This window comes from Ambystoma mexicanum, chromosome 8 (assembly GCF_040938575.1).
Source record: "Ambystoma mexicanum isolate Mex_15411 chromosome 8, UKY_AmexF1_1, whole genome shotgun sequence".
NCBI lineage: Eukaryota > Metazoa > Chordata > Amphibia > Caudata > Ambystomatidae > Ambystoma > Ambystoma mexicanum.
The window spans coordinates 679,426,115-679,440,757 of NC_090929.1; the positions used below are offsets into that span (position 1 = coordinate 679,426,115).

Here is a 14,643-nt window from a genome sequence, read left to right on the forward strand (position 1 = left end):
TTTTGGTGGGTGTCACAAGACCTTCGCGGGGCATGTTCTTGGCATTTTCACGAGTTGGCCGTCAGCTGAAGGGTCCAACTACAACATCTGTGACAACCACTGCATATTTACTACTTTAAACCTTGAAGCCCTGCAGTGTGAGGCGTGTGGCTTTGACACCCCGTGGATGGCTGGTGGCTGCAGGGAGTGTGTCCTGAAATGGTGGCTTTGCTCAAGAGCATCTTTGCTTGTGAAGAGAGGAAAGCTGTCATTGCCACAGTACATTGATTAATTTGCTTTGCATTTCATTTTGAACGATCACCGCAACCGAGACAACTGGTCTTTATATTTGTAGGTATTAAATGTATTGGTGTAATGATTGTCAACATAATTGTGTGACATGGTAGGAACAGAAAAGAGTGTTGACACATGTTTTGCATGTCTCTCACTACTTCAGGGCTTCCACGGCTACTTTTTAATTTCATTCATGTCTTATCTGCTTTCTCCAGTGAAGTCTGGTATTAGTAAGGATTTGCATAAAGTAGGAACACTCGGCATATTAAACATTCCAGTGACCACCTCATAGGAATGGACACACTACTACAGCTCTAGGAATATCATACAGCCACACTAATATAATCAGAATCATCAAAAAGATATTATGTTTCGATTCTTGTGGAAAGCTTTGTCTTCATTCTTCCATATGGTATACTGTAACATCAGTTGTTTATTAGTTAGGGAGATTTTTTTTTTTTAAGTAGTTCTTGGTCTATTGTCTTTGTACAACAGTAGCACACAGAAACCACCTTTCTTCCATTTCCATCAGCATTGCTTCTCTCACCATATGTAGCTGCACCACAGTTACCTCTTTCCACATTACCATATAGTCTCATACAGTCATGTACAATTTTCAATTTCATAAGGAAGCAAAAACGAAATATCAGATTGAACAAATAAAAGATACCAAAATGATCTCATCGATGTCTAATAATCTTGGATTGCGCGCATACGCGCACATACACACACACGTTATAGTAGCTTCTCTCTTCCATTAGTTATGGCTCCCACTTTGGGACAAAGACCTGGCGTTTGCCATTCAAGACTTCCCAACCCAGGATAACTAACTGAAAACAAAACCCTTTTATAAATGACTTGGGGACTTTATGGGGTTTAGCCTGGTCTTAGATATTTATGTCTCGTTATAACCCCATCCTCTTTGCAATGGTGGTTATACATATTCGAATCCCATGTCACCTTTACAAACAAGGTAATAAATACAATTAAAAATAATATGTTTTAAAAGAGATCTCACTCATTTTTTCCTAAAATCACTTTTCTTTTGTGTGGTTTTAAATTCCCCTCTATTTTCAGTATATGTCACTATTATAGAATGGATATGTTATATTTATGCATCTTGATTTTACACTGTCCCTTCCTACATTGCTTTCTGTATGTATCCATGTTTATGTTTTTGGTAATTGTATTATTATTTTTCTGAATTATTTTTGTATTGTAAAACAAAAATTGCAAATACTATTTTTTTGGGGCACAGCCTCTAAAATGGTCCACAGAGACCTTTATCTGGATAGTGTACACATTTTGCGCTAGCTTTTTGTATGTATGTATGAGATTGCCAATGCACAACTGTATTTATTCTGTGAAAGTGAGACTGTGAGCTCCAAAAGTGCAGATAGATTAAAAAAAAGAAGGCCAGTCTCTCTGGCGAAAGTTCATATGCAAAATGGGGGTCTTATACCTCTCTTTTTACGTAGTGACGCCAATCTACTAAAAGCTCACTGTAGAGCTATATCCCATGGATATTAGATATTGGTGGGACCATTGGAGGGCTAGTGGAAACACTGATTTGCTTTAACTCTGATTGGTTGATATTTTATTTCTATCGCGCTCGTACACAAGTGTTTCAGAGCGCGACAAGGCAAGGGAGGGGAACAGGGGAGAACAAAACAGCAATCTTACTAGGCCCAGTGACATTGAGAACGCGCAAGTGCATGGGAGAGGGGTGAGGGGAAAAGTGCATGGAAGGGGGGAGAGGTGGAAAGTGTGAAGCAGAGGAGAAACAGATAAATAACAATAAATAAATAATAAAGGCAACAAACAGTGGTAATGCAGCCAGCAATTTGCAAGTGCTAGGTTTAAGGCAGCAGACAGGGTAGGCCTGATAAGTGCAGGAAGAAAAAGGGGGGCTGTAAGGGTACAGATACAGACCCCAGTGCAAGGGGTGGCCCGGAGGCAGTGTGGGAGGGTGGCAGGATGAGCAGGTACCTGGGCCCAAAAGACAGAGGGTGGCCAGGTGCACAGTGCCAAGAGAGAGCAGATCAGCAGGGGGGAGGGGGAGCGAAGGCAGAAAAAAGGAGGAAGGTCTTGAGGTGCTTCCGAAACCAGAGATGGTTCTCCTCAAGTTTTAGAGTGGCAGGGAGGTTGTTCCAGAGGGAGGCCCCAGCTGACGACAGAGATCTACCCCCAGCTCGTTTCTTAGAAAAACGACTGAACCTGAGTGAGTTGGAGGTAGAGGAGCGAAGAGTTCGAGAGGGGAGGTATTTGCGGAGGGATAGCTGAAGGTATTTTGGACCCAGGCCCCAGAAAGCCTTGTGGACAATGCAGAGGGTTTTGAATTTAATCCTTGCATCCACTGGGAGCCAGTGAAGAGATTTCAGAGCTGGAGAGATACGATCTCTGGCAATCCATGTAAAGGCCATTGGACAATATCATAGAGAACCCCAGACGTGGCTGTCTTCGTACACTCATAACGCCAGCTAAAACCCCCAACCACCTCGGTAGATCAGACCTTTTGCATTTTTTCCATATTAATTGCCTCATCCAATCTGTTATGAGCCTTCACATTTCATCCGTTTGCCAGACTCATTCTTTCCTCCATTCTTTCTCATTATTTTTCCTTTCTTTTCTCTTTTATATGTTTATGCAGTCCTGTCGCTAGGCGACACCTATTATATGTGTGTATTAGCCACCTTATCATTCCTTTTATGATTACACCAAAAGGGCACTTTCCTGCTGCATTTCTTTCCACTGCTCAATGTTCACCCCTTTCTCTGCACAGCATTAGGTGCCTCTCCACATTTTAACATGTGGCCTAGCTTTTTCTCTGTCCCTTTCCCTATGAAGTGGAACTGGCTGCATTTCTGCAGAAAACATTCTACCCCATTCGGCTCTCTCCCCCGCCCCATCTTTTATGATGGCTGCATTCCTGAGCTCTTAATGCTCACACCAGCAACAGGAGACATGGACCTAGGCTCTTATTTGATCACCACCCCCACTCCTCAGTCCCATCCCACACTCATGTCAGGAGACATCTGTACCATTCCACGTGCAGTTTGGATTTTGCTCTTGCAGTTCACTTCAGCTCAATAAGGAGAACAGCATTTCAATTTACTGTCCTCCATAATATCTCTGTTTATTTTTAATGGGTATATGCAGTGCATGGATATATTGTGAAAGGCTGGACTGTGGAGATGGGCAGAGCATCTACGTTGGTCCACCGAGAACTTTATCCGGATAAAGTACCAATTCTGCCCTAGATTTTGCTATGCATGTATGAATTTTGTATTGAACAGCTGTATTTATTCTGTACAATTATTTAGAAATTCTGTAATATGATTTCAAAGATAAACAAATAGAATAATGTGAAATATACAAGAAATTAAGATAGGAACCGTTTTTAATCAAAACATCAGGCAGACCATAAAAAGCCAATGCATTTCAGACCGCACAGGGTCCTTCATCTGAGCCAAGTTTGGTCTGTGTAATCAATGAAAAAAACTGGATAAAACTATCATTGCCTTTAATACCTTCTTGCTCATAATGGTAAAGTAGGCCAGGAATTGGTCACCCAAGCAGGAGTCAACAAGTAAATCCAAGCCCCGTCCCTGCACAGGCTTCAAGAACGCAGGGCGGACCGATACAGATTGTGCCTTTACAGGGATAACATCCAGGGAAACGGGCAGGCAGCAACCAACAGTGAAACCCATTGTACATTCGTAACTGCCTCTTAGGGATTGGATTGTGCATCCTTTACCATTTTCTTGAACATAGCACTTTGAATTCTTCGCCTCACTCTTCCCTTAGAAATTCTGTTCTCTCTTGGTTCTCAGATACCTCGCTGGTGCACCCTCTGTTTTGCTTCCAGGTTTAGATCTTTGAGTTTCACTTTGGATTCTACTGTTTCTTTTGTTCCTCACATTAATGGCAAGCTGAAGGCTGATCATTTTCATTAATACTCCATGGAGGCCAGCAAACATTTTGTTCAATCTGTTCACTTGAGTCTTGTGGTTCAGGCTTTAGTTGTTTCATATATTGATTGGGGCAATTTGCTTCCTTCAGGGTTCCCTCAATAGTCTGTTGCTTCGCTGAAGGCGGTCTTCATGCTGCAGCCAGGTTGGGTGTCGGGCCTGGAAGTTTAGTCTCATTACCCGCATCATAAATCCACTGCACTGGCTCCATTTATGGGCCAGGATATAGTTTCAAGTGGCTTTCCTGGCCCATAAGGACGTTTAGATGAAATCTCCTGGTTTCCTGGCTTCTATGCTGACTGTCTATGCAGGGCCTTCGGCCATGAGATCCATAGCCTGTCGATTCCTAGGTTTCGCCCGACTGACACACTGAAGAGATCCTGCTCAGGAGCTGCTGTCACTTGTTGGAACAAAACCACTTTGTCTATTTGTCAAGTCAGTTACCTTTTCAGGTTTCAGAGACTCCGAAAGAACTGGTTTTGGGACGGGGTTTTATTATCATCGGTATAAGAGTTTTCTCCTTCAGAGTCTTTCTTACAGGATTATTTTTTTTTGGGATTTAAAATTGTGATTATTTTAAAATAGATTGTCTTTTGTGATCTATATATACTTTTACTGCTTTTTTTAAAATAACTTTTATGGATTTTATGATTTCTGTGATTAGTACAGCACTCTGATGCACTCTGATGCATAGTTCATTCATTCATTCATTTTGTTATTTGTATAGCGCCTTTCACCATAATTATAGCCCTAACGTGCTGTTGGTTGAATGCCCTCTGAAGGACCGGAGTCCAAATTTGAGAGAATGTGAGGTGCTATTATGCGTGCGTGCATTTCAGTCATTAAAGTTATGTGAGGGCGGCCAAGACCCTGCTAGTCACCCATGTCTGAATGGCGTGTGGATGGGTGCAGCAGAGTTAAACTATAAATGAAGCCGGAATGGATTGTGTTTAAGGAAATAGAGATTATCTGGGATGCTACAGTTTGAATTTTTGTTGTTAATGGTAGCTTCATTTTTATGGCAGAGGTGTTGTGCAATAGTGTTTGTGTTGAATGCGAGTGCAGGGTGTGTGGAATTGAGCCAGTGCCTTCCGCCAGGTTACATAGGCCCGGTGTGCTAGGGGAGAGAGGGGTTAGCTGTACAAACAAGGTTTACATCCTGTGTTCCATCTATGTACAAAGAGGAGTGCTACCTATCACAAGTGAAAAAAGTGTTACATTTATACATAAGGCTCACCCTCTAAGAGGATATTAGAGTGATAAAATGCTATCTCTAGTTCCTTTTATTTAAGTGCTTAATAAGAATTGATATATAAATAAAAAAGTATATGTTGGGATGTGTTGTGCATCCCACTGGTCCATATTCAAAATGGAGGGCCTCCCTCTATTGTCATGGCCCGTTGTGTGCTATATTGGCCATGCACAGATGGGTGGAGCTGGGTCACACCCATACTAGCCCAAGAAGGATAAGAATTGCCAGGCCCAAAGTTAAGGCTTATGCCCGATATCGGCTTGTGACCTGGAATCACGGGCTTAAATCCCGGCAAATGACGTAGCCCCCTATTCTTTCGAGGTCAATATATTGAGTACCATCAAAATGCGTAATAATAACACCTGTCATTTTTATCACAGCGCTTAGTAGCAGGAGCAATCCAGCATGAAGCGCTATAAAACATATTATTATGAAGACCGTGATCCGGAGAAAGATTGGCAATTTTTTCCTTCTTGGTCCTGTCTTTTTCTGAAATTCGGCATTGAAAACTAGGGCGGCTAAAGACTCCAGCACCAGTGTGCATGTAATGAACACACACCGGGGCTCCTAGAGCAGCTTACATCATTTATCAGGTGAAAGGCGCTCCTGTTGTTGTGGGAAATGTGTTTGTGTTCAGCTAACAGACCGGGTGTGCAGGTCAAATTTTAGACTTGTACAACCTGCTGTTCAAGCTGCTATTATCGCGGGGAATCATGGAGCATGATTGGTTTTCAGCAGAAAAATAAATCAAATCAGTCAGCAATTCTTCTGTCAGAGGCAGCAGGGAAAGGGAGCAGTCAGTTATTTCTATATTATTCCATGGAGCGCAAGGGAAGGCTACGCAGCGCCGTACGCCGCGAGGACAGGTTACGCAGCGCCGCACGCCGCGTGAGCCCTTCCATCTCTCCTCATTGCCCCTCTGATCCATAAGAAAGCGAATTAAAAAATTAGATTGTATCGGAAATGTTATGTTGTATTTTTAATGCATCAACGTGACATGTAGTATGCCTCCCACTGTTTCAGCGGATTTTGTGCTGATATCAAATATTTTTTAAATTATTTTATAGTGCTCTATGCCGGACTACTCTTGCTTAGAAGTGCTGTAACTTTATGTATTATCATCACTTAACAGATCTTGATAGTCAACCTTATTCAAAGATTCAGCACTGTGTCCCGCAGGCAGAACACAAATGTCAGAGTTAAGCACTTAACTCACTGAGCTACCTTGCCCGGTGTTACCAAGTGCTCTTATGAATAGTCTGCATCTTATCAGAATAGCCAACAGGGATTGGGAGACCCCGTATGGTCTTCATGCTTGACATCTATTTACATTGTTTCCGGTCGGAGTGTGTGTGGGGGCTTCCCTAGCTTAAAACCACATCTCGGATCTGATCATAGGATTGGGACCCTGGGAAAGAGGTTCCATTAAGAGGCCTACATGGGCCCAGCCAGAATGGGAGATTGTGTTTGCATGTGACCCATATGGGTATCTCAGTGCGCAACCAATCACATAAAGGAAAGCCCATCAAGGGCAGATTTAGAATAAGAATGTTTCCGTTTTCTTCACTGGGAGACATTTCCAGAGTTTCGCGCTAAAACGCATCGAGCTCAGCTAAAGACCCTGGCCTTGAGAAAGCCTGGAATGGCAACTGTACATGTGACAGCACATTGCAGACAGTAAGATGGCCGCCATTGAAAACGTTGTTTGGGGTAGAAAGGGGCCTCGGCCATAAGGTGCTTTATACACGTGAGAAAGCAACTTAAAATCTATTCTAGATTTAACTGCCTCAACAATAGCATTTCCCAGAAACAATATATATACGCTCTCTACGATCTTCTGCCAGCCTCAGCCTGCTAACCCCTCGATTCAAAAGCAAAAGAGCAGGAGGCGTGAGCTACTGTGTCACAGCGCCCTCTCTCTGGAACTCCCTAGCAACTAACATCAGAAACAAGCGCTTGAACCCAACCTTTAGAAAACTTGGCTGTTCAACAAATATGATTAATGTCTGAATTGTTCTGTTGCAACTGTTTATCTAACTCTGTACAAGTGCTGTGAGACCTCCGGGTTTGAGCGTTACACAAATGCAATTAATAAGTAAAAAATAAATAAACTGGAAGCCAATGTAGCTTCTTGAGAACAGGTTATGCATGAGGCTCTGCTCGCCGTGTTTGTAACTATGCAGGACACAGTGACTTCAAGCATCTCTATGCAATTTAAGATTAATTTAGATGACCGGGCGTGAAGCAAGCTATATCAAACACATCTGACCGATGTTGATCTCCCTAGGTAAGGGTTCTGTAACGTTTGCCTCTTTAGATGCTTTAAATGACATCTGCCATGGCAGTGCCTGTGTTTGTATTTTGTATTTGTATTAATTTATTATTTGTATCGCGCACCGAAACCTGAGGTAACTGGGTGAAGGAAAACTTGAGTGTTACACGCAATAAATAAGTAAAACATTGACAGCAGATAGGAAGACCAATGGTTACAGTTAGGTCTGGGTCGCAGTAGTTACAGCAGGAGTTACAGGAATTTGTAATAGTCATAAAAAGAGCATTGACAGTGAATGGCAGACCGATGGTAACAGTGAGGTCTGAAGGCAGGTAATTTACAATTGAAAGCCGGGGTCGATAGAGGGGAGTCAACGGCTTGGCCTTCTTATTCAGCCAGCTTTTTACTCGGGATTTGAAGGTCAAGACCCATGGTTCTAGTCTATGGGCGAGAGGCAGGGAGTTCCAGCATTTGGCAGCTTGGAAAGGGAAACTTGCGCCACCTGCTGTTTTTAGGTTGAAACTTGGTACCGTGAGGCGGTAGAAGTGGGCAGATCGGGTGGGCCGGGATGGTAGGTGCATGCTGAATTTATCTGACAGATATGTAGGAGCTAAATTTGACAGACACTTGTGTGTGGTTACCAGCGTGTGGAGAGTGATTCTATCGCGAACAGCATTCCAGTTGGCATCGCGTTGGTGGATGAGATATGGCTGGATCTGGGAAGACTAAGTGCAGCTCTCAGAGAGTTGTTTTGTAGGACTTGGAGCCTATTTAAGTTCTGTTCTGAGGAGCCTAGAAAGAGCATATTACAATAGTTGATCTTCGACAATGCTAGGACTCTGGCAAGTGTTATAGAGCTGCTAGTAGATAAGTAAGCTTTACAGCTGTAGATTACCTTATTTGTGTAGGCAGTAGAGGAGGCTACAGCACTGAATTGTTTCTTTAGGGACAAAGTCGAGTTCAGGTAGACTCCCAAGGTTTTTATTTCCTTGGCAACTTTGATCCAGTTCCTGTCAATGTTGAGGGATGTGTATCTTTGGTCAAGTTTGTTTAGGCGTGCCTGAGTGCCGACAATGAGGAGCTCAGTCTTTTCTATAAGGCTTAGACTGTTAGTGGCCATCCAGGCATGGATTTCTAGGTAGATTTTGTTGATTAGTTTAGAATCCTCATTGTAGTGGCCAGTAAGCGGGATGAGGACCTGGGTATCATCTGCATAGTTAGTGTAGATGACACCCAGGTTGTCCAGGTGATTGAAGAGAAGCTTCGTGAATATATTGTTAAGCGTTGGGGAAACACAGGAGCCTTGGGGGACTCCCCAGTGTATGGGGAATGGGTTGACGGATGCAGTAGGAGAAAAGACTCTGGTGGTTCTATTGGATAAAAAGGATTTGATCTTCCAGGTGATTCTGGATTTGCAAGTATGCCACTCTATCCAGGATTTTTAAAAGAAAAGGGACGGTGGTAATTGGACTATAATTAGTTGGGATATTCGGGTCTAAGTTGTTTTTTTTTAGGAGGGGCATGACCCAAGCCTCCTTAAGGTTGTTGTGTACTTGGTTAGTCTTGAATGAGGAATTTATAAGTGTGGCAATGAAAGGGGACAGTTCTTTGGCTCCATCCTTGATGATGGAGGCTGGGCAAATTCCACCCTGGCAGTGGGAGGGTTTCAGGCTCTTAATAATGTCTTCCACTTCTTTTGGTGTCACTTGGGAGAAGACAAAAGGTGGGCCACGAGAGGGTGTCTGCTCTTGAGCTGGTTAATTGCAAGGGTACTCTTTTTAGATTCAATCTTATTTTGTAGAAGAGCAAATTTGTCCGAGAGGGCTTGTTGGATTTTAGTACACCAGGCCGCATCCTTGATGCAGTCCTCCGTGGGAGGTGCCAGGGAATCTAGTTCCTTTAAAATGCTTAATAGTTCTTTGGAAGTCGATTTGGCATTAAAGATTCTAGTGTTGTAGGCTTCATTTTTTGTGGATAGGATGGCAGACTTGTCAGATGCTACAGCTGAAGCGAATACATCCTTATTATGGGCGGTGGGTGAGTTTCTCCAGGTGGATTCAGCCATCCTTTTGGTATTCCTTAGGATTTTTAGTTCGGGCGTGAACCACTTATTAATGTGGGCAGTTGGTTTGGCCTTTTTTAGCTTGAGTGGTGCCACGACATTTAGGGCTGATTTGACAGTGTCGTTATATAAGTCTACTAACTTATTTGAGTCTAGATTCTTATATTTGAACACATCAAGGATGTTGATAAGAGGCTGGAGGATTGAAATAGTGACATTTCGACACTTTATGGACAGGATGAGGGGAGCCAAAGTTGGGCAGGGGGGTGTGTTTCTTTGGATAGTGAAAGATATGAAATGATGGTCTGACCAAGCGACAGGTTCGTTCTGAAGTATTGTTAAGGAACAGTTGTGGTCTGACACCCAGTCCAGGATTCTCCCCTTGGTGTGTGTAGATTCTGTGATCCTTTGTTTGAAGCCAAGTTGGGAGATGGCGTTCTCTAGCGCAAGGCTTGAGTACCATCAGGGTCCAGAAGTCCTAAATTAAAGTCCCCTAGGAGGATAGTTTGGGAGGCAAGCTTAGTATTGGCGGAGAGGAGGTCAATGATGTCTTCCTCGAAGGAAGAGATCGGACCAGGAGGACCATAGATAAGATGCATAAGAATAGTTTGGGTGGATGAGAGAGCGACTTTAACAGAGAGAACTTCAGCAGAAGAAATGCAGGTATGAGAGACGGCTCTCAGGCCCAACTGGGTTTTCTTAATGAAGGCCATTCCTCTTGCTTTACCTGTCTTTCTGTCAGCCCTAATGATAGTATAACCATCGGGCAGGGCTAGTGAAATTGCTGCGCCTGCTGCCTGGTGAAGCCATGTTTCAGTAATGGCCAGGAAGACCAGACAATTGGCTGTGATAAGGTCAGCAATGTTGAGGGCATGGGCAACTTGATGGTGGGCGGCTGTGGTGACTCTGACAGACCCTTTGAGCCTATATTGGGGGTTGCTGAGATCAGGGGTTGTGAGGCTGCCGCTGGGCGGGGAAGAGGCAGGTGCTTTTTGTACTTGGGCAGTATATGAGGAGTGGGCAGCCTTAAGGTTACATTGTGGTTAGGGAAGCGGGAGCATAATCTCTGGTTTCTGATAGCAACCGCACATGGAATGAGTGGAGTGGGAGGTTTGGCAAAGCGCTGAAGCCATTCAGATGGGCTAAGTAATTGATTGGCTATATTCTTGGAGATGGTGCCCTTGGAGGAGAAGTATTTTTTAGTATGATGGAGGGGAGGGAGGAAGTGTGTAGGGGAGATGGTATGTACCACAGGGAGGAGAGATGCCATGGCGAGGGTGACTCTGTGGAACGCGGCCATGGTATAGAAGTGTCTAGCAGGGAGTGCGGAATAAAACTACTACTAAAAGGGGAATGACAATGCAGGTACACTATACAAGGGAGTTGTAAAACTACATTGGCAGTATACAAGTGTTCAGGATCATCCAGGCAGTGGGCAGGGCCATAACGTTAAAAGTATCAGAATACTAGTCTATGATGTGGGCTCGAAGCCGGCCAATGATATAAGTATGCTGTTTTGCAGAAGGTATATCCCAGCTGGTTATCACAGTTATACAAAAGTATATAGAATACAAGAGTAGCATACAAGTGGCAGTATACAGGTACTAATACAAAAACTAGATCAGTGTAAGTAAGAAAACGAGCTTAATGCAGCAAGACAGCACGCATTTACATGAAAGAAGAAAGGGCAGTAAACAAATATTAAGGCAGTGCAAATGAGAAACGACTAGAATGCAGGTAGGGTGAGCAAGTGGTGTAGAATTACAGACATGCAGAGCAGATGATACGATACCGGTAATGGTCATAAGCGGTGCAAGACTGACGCATAGAGCTAGTGAGCAAAATGCAAGAACTTCAATGGTCAATCAATCAGTGATCGGTTGAGTATATCATGATTGGAGAGTTCAAGGAGGGGGGGCCGCTCCGGCCTTAGTCTTAGTTTGTGGGTGGGCTTCGCATATGACAGTACAAGCATAAGAATGGATGAGCTCGTACAGGGTTGTCAGCCGTAGGCAAGCGGGCATTGAAGGGAGAGTGCATTGACCCCCTGGTAGGTGGCTATGTGAGCCGAATGTTCAGCATGTGCAGACAGTGGGCTGGGCAGCTTGGGTGTTTAGTGGGCAGATCGGATACGCTCGTAAGTGATTGCGTTAAGGTTAGGATTAGCGCCTGGAACAATATCATGTGTTTCCGGTGGGCACAGTGCTAACACAGTGCTGTTGCAGATCAGCGCCTGGAGGGACTACACGTCTAAGCGTGCTATAACGTTGCTGAAGCGTGCCGTCTCACATCAATCAGGTGATTCAAATGCTAGGTGGTGCACAAGACAGCAGCATAAGAAGACGTGGAAGCGGAGACGCTGCACCCTACAATAGATACGTCTGGTTAACCTATCTGCCTAAATCCTTGTTTCCCATTTGCAATCTACACCGTAATTCCCATTCCATTCCTTCTCGCCTGACTCCACTCTCTCTTGATCTCCCTGTATAAGGATCTTGTGTTGCTTCCCTGGACCGCAACTGGATGCCTATGATGTTAGTTACTGAATTCGCTGCGCAGAACCCCGACCTGCCCCTTCCGGATTTGACCATGGATTGTGATTTGGACTCATTTACCTGGGATCTTTCATAACTTTGGACTTGTATAAGCACCTTTTTCCTGTGTTGACTCTCTTTCATGTCCATTAGCCTCGTCTATGTGTCGGCGATTAGGCCCTTGCGTTTGAGCGATTTCTGTTGCGCCTTGTGCAGTTCGTGCTGCCTTTCTGATCTATGGACTCAGAATTCAGGGAGGAATACAGACTCCAATTAGGTTCACCATCACTTTCCTCAGTTCCCTAGGCAGGTGCTAATTCATATTGATCCACTCTGTATCAGGTTTCTTTGAGCCCCTTGTCTAACATAGTTCTCTGTTTTATCTCTACAGCCTGGAGGCCCTTGGTGTTGACGACTGATTATGTCTTTTGCCTTTTTGGCTCATCCAGCGAAGCTGCAGTACAAGAGTGGTTCCCTCGCTGGAACGGAGGGAGTGGGTAGGGCAATCCTTGCAGACACATCCTTGCAGACACACCTACTTACCATCAACTACAGGACAGCAACAATATAACATCAAGCTGTTCTGAATACATCTGGAAGGTTCGGTGACCTTTGGCACTGAACACCCACAAGCAGCCAGACAGCGCTAAGAATTTTTTGAATTTTTCTACTAGTCTCAAAGAAGTCTGAGAAAGACGCAGAATGTGTTGTAAGGAAGTTTGAAACTTGGGAAGGATAAAGTACACGTCAAAATCAAAACTGTTTGTCCTGGAGACGGCTTTAACTAATAAGACCAACAACACTGTGAGAGTCAACTGTATGAGTCAACATGGCCGAAACATATGTCGACTATAATTGAGGAAACTGTTATCAACTGTTTTTCTCCTTCTCAATCTATAGAAAGTGCTATAGAGGTGTGCTTGCGAATTTACAAACCTATGTACATCTTTCAAACAATCCTGTACAGTAGAACAGAGAGACTGTATATAAATATTTAAGTAAATACAGTCTTCTCCCTGGATAGATTGTCGCATTCAATAATGCAGGAATGATCATGGCCTTTGATACCAGACCCTTCTCTCTACTTGTAAACCAATAATATATACTAACAGTATTTGAAACAGTTTTTCCCTTGTTTTTTTATGTTTTGTGTTTTTTGTGATTCCTTCATTGTATGGTATGGTGCTTTGTCACTCTGAAGAATGTAAGTGGTTTTGCACAGGTTTAAACATGTCTTTTTAGATGAATATATAGGACCTTTGTTTGGAGGCCTTTTTTAGTTTTGCTATGGTTAAATATGTGTTAAAATAAATGAATATGCTGCGCTAATAGTGGTTGTAAGAATCTTTGATTGAACCAGCTTGGCTTTTTCTGATCTGTTGAGTCTCAGGGACTAAAGAAAGAGGTAGTCGACCTGTCCAACCCACTTTTTTTGCTATATAAATCTCCCATTTGACAGTGTTGACCCCCCGATACCAAAAAACTGGGAGTACCCAATTTTCTAAGCATTGCTTATACAGCAAGACATTGGGGGTCATTACGAGTTTGGAGGTAGCCATGGTGCTATTACCGCCATGGCTGCCTCCAAAGTCGTGTCCGGGTTCCCTGAATGGGGATTTACCGGGTCATTCCAACATTGGAGGACCTGGTAAGTCCCCATTCAAAATACCCATTCATATTCCCATTCTAGCCCCCTTAGGGCTCAATGGGAATGGGAAGGGAGCTAATAACGGGCCCGTTAATAACGGCCCGTTATTAGCTTTCTGGTCCCTTAGCGGCTCCCGCTAAGGACGGCTGGTTTTACCAGCCGGCCTTAGTGGGACCCACTAAGGGACCTCGTAATGCGGCGGTAAGGGGTTAACGGCACCGGAATCCTTACCGGCGCCTTTAACCCCTTACTGCCGCACTCGTTATGACCCCCCTTGTGTTTCAAAGAGCCCAAAGGGCAAGAGGAGGGAACATGGAACAAAGGCAATAGAATACAATAATGAACAGGATAGAGGTGTCCTACTAGGTCTTGTGAGCATTCGGATCATGAAAGTGCAGAGAGAGAGAAGGGACAAGGGATGGTTGTGGGGGGAAGTGCTAGGAAGTTCCGCGGAGAAGTGCCAGGGAGTAAGTTGCCGGGAGCAGTAAGTGCTTGACAGAGGTCACATAGTAAAGAGTGGTCATCTGCTGATACAATAAGTGCAATCCTGTGAGCAAACACAGTACAGTAGGTGCCTGAGGGCAAGTGCTGGGAGCGGAAGGGGCTGAAGGCGATTGGGAGGAAGGCCAGG

At 44.0% G+C, this 14,643-nt stretch overlaps 1 long non-coding RNA gene across 1 annotated transcript in view; it reads left to right on the forward strand.

Annotated features, from left to right (window-relative positions):
* Nucleotides 1-13,314, forward strand: part of LOC138472351 (uncharacterized) — a 301,900-nt gene extending 288,586 nt beyond the window's left edge. Inside the window, exon 3 of the long non-coding RNA XR_011268587.1 lies at nt 12,756-13,314. This is a non-coding gene — a long non-coding RNA (uncharacterized lncRNA). The remainder of the gene's footprint in view (nt 1-12,755) is intronic.
* The last annotated feature ends 1,329 nt before the right edge of the window (nt 13,315-14,643 follow it).